The following is a 2881-nucleotide window of genomic DNA, read 5'->3' on the forward strand; positions in this document are numbered from 1 at the left end:
AGTAGCCTCCTCTTGGTGTGAGCGCTTCAGGCATCGTTACACCATATGCCATACCTGCTCCCTGAGACTATTATGTGACATAATGCTGCAGATCTCGTTTGAAGTTGTTGTTTGTCATAATAAATGTTATTAAATGTCCTGGTTTGTGCTGAATCTGTTGAGATACATATAACCTCTTTGTACTGTAGTAAAGTACATACAAAAAAAGTTCCCTGCCACAAAGCAGAGGGCAGAGAAAGTGTAGTAATCTCTCCTGTCTGGCCTGCTGCTGCTTTGCTTATACTGAAATATAACTAGTTGGTTAAATAAGGGAAGTGGAGGTGGTGGAAGGTGGAAAGAAGCTGGAAACCATAATAGTTAAAAGATGCTTTCAGCTCTGGAACTGACTTTATTCAGGTATTGTAAAACTGTTTTCATTGATACTATGGCTACAGCTGGTTTCATGAACAACATCCCTGAATTATCCTTCTCTAATATGTGTTCAGAAATTTTTATTTAAAAGGTGTCCAGGCCCCAGGAGCAGTTAACTACATCCAGAGAGCATAGCTGTGCCCTCTGGGGCCAAAGGCAGTCAGTTCTTCCATGAGAACCAGCAGGTAAGAAATACCTGTTTCCATGGTCTTACACGTTCATGCAGTTGCTCTTGTTCCTGGGCATCCCATGGTGCTCAGCCTTGGGTGCTCTACGCAGCCGGGCACCTGACTTGGTAACTGAATCTCAGGAACAACTGTTATCTAGGGATAGTGAGCAGTGGGACCACTCTGAGGAGGGTGCATGACTGTGCAGTCCCACCAGTAGCCTCCTCTTGGTGTGAGCGCTTCAGGCATCGTTCCTGCTGCCTCTGGCGGCAGCGCTGGGGCTGCTGCAAGGAGAGGGGCAGGGAGAGGAGAGCTCAGGCTGTGTGGCCTTCCAGCAGCCTTTCCCACTGCAAACTCACAACTCTTACAAGAAAATGAGGAAAAGACCGTTATATTGACTTCCTTCTTCATGTCAAAGGCTTGTGTAACTGGACTCAGGAAGAAGCTTCAACCAGGGCCTCATCGCAAAGCAGAACAAGCCCTTTGCTTGGACAAGGCACTGCCTTACAGAAACCAGAGCTAAGCAGTGTCTGGCTTCTTGACTTTGATATTTGGTGCCCATTTCTCTGCAGGTAAGTAGGAGACTTACACCTTTTATGACAAGCTAGCCTTGATGAGATCTCTTCATTCAGCATAAATACTTGAGTAGAAAAACACTTCCCCCCCTGTGGGAGCATAGTTCCACAGAGAGGTATCTGAGCCGGAGCAAAATAATGTGGGGCATGTTTTCTCGTCTAGAAAATACTATTTATTGTACATATGAAAATAGCAATCTTGATTAGGAGCAGAGATGCAACAGTAGGTGGTACAATACAATTGATCTGATCATCTACTGCTCAGCAGTAACTTGTAGGAAGCTGGGTTTTGCCCGTTGTAGATTAACACATTAGGTATCTGTTGGGGTTTTATTTCTTCCTTCCAAAGAAACCAATGTTGTACATTAACAGGTACCATAAAATGTTATATTTGCAAAAGAAAACATTCATATAAATAGTTTTTAGTATCATTTGAAGATTGTATTAAAAAAAAGCTACATTAATTCAATACTGATAAAAATAAAACTTAGCTTTGGTAGCATATAAAAACGCTTCAAAACAAGTATATATAAATAACTTAATTTGTAAACATAGAAAAAAATCTTATGTATATATAAAAATAAACATCTGATGCACTGTACAATAAGACATTATCCTTCATAGGCACTGGCATAATTGATCAACAGGAGTCCCCCTAGATGTTTTTCCTACAAAAACTGCTTTATCACTAGTGCCATGTCCAAAACAAAAGGGAAAAAAGCGAAGCACTGAGCAAATCTTTTGGGAATTGTATGAAGTTCTCCCCTATCTCTTCTGGAAAACCATGCAAGCAGCATTTGGGACAGAACCAATACACTGTGCTGCCATATTTTCTTTTTTCTAGGGCTTTTATGTACTGCCTTGTTTACTCTTTTCTTTCTTGGTTTCTATTAAAAGGGGGCACTTTATGATAGGCTGCAACTCTGGAAATGTGCCTTTTCACTCAGTTGCAGAAAACTTGGTGAGGGCTTTGCCCCATTTTTCTTGATGGGCTGTGGGAGATGCATGACACTTGAAGTGAACCATGCCATGACTCAGTTTGGCCTTCTAAGGAGGCTGAGCCTCACTAGGAGACCAGTAAGACAGTGGTGTTAAGATTATAACCATGACCATCTAAAGATAAAACAGATTTGTAAGTGAAAGGTTTTGTTTGTTGTCCTACCTGATATAGTTGGAGGGGGAAGCCTTGGGCTGATATGTCTCAAAACTGCTATTTTCTTAAATATCAATTTAAAATAACTATTCTCTTTTAAAACTTCATATATTAATAACAGGAAGTAACATAGAAGCTGAGAGCCAAAATTACACCTATGCAAAGAGATAGTAAAAGTAGCTCTTGGCTCTTGAACGCAAAGGAGGGAAGTGCAGCTAACTCCCCCTATGCTGGGAAAACGCATCTTTTGCTGGAAGTAACTGTTGAAATAGCAGACACTGACTCTGGTAAGGTGGATGCTTGAATACATAGTTCTCACTTGACAAATTGAAAGTGCAGCAGCTTCTTGAACGTTGGTGGGCTGTTTTGAGCTGAAGAAAGCATATCTCAGAAGCTTTTATTGCTTAGATAAAATATATTAAGTGATTCTTTACCATTGTGCTGAAGCAGTAAATGATGTTACTCAGATATTTGACCTGGTTGTGGTGTTTAACTTCAGGAATGTGTGACCAAACTGGGGTGTGTGTTGAACAAACATGTAAAGCCTGACAGCAGCATTGTTGGACTAAGTTCAG

This window comes from Chaetura pelagica, unplaced genomic scaffold, assembly GCF_000747805.2.
Source record: "Chaetura pelagica isolate M959 unplaced genomic scaffold, ChaPel_1.0 scaffold280, whole genome shotgun sequence".
NCBI classification, from domain to species: Eukaryota; Metazoa; Chordata; class Aves; order Apodiformes; family Apodidae; genus Chaetura; species Chaetura pelagica.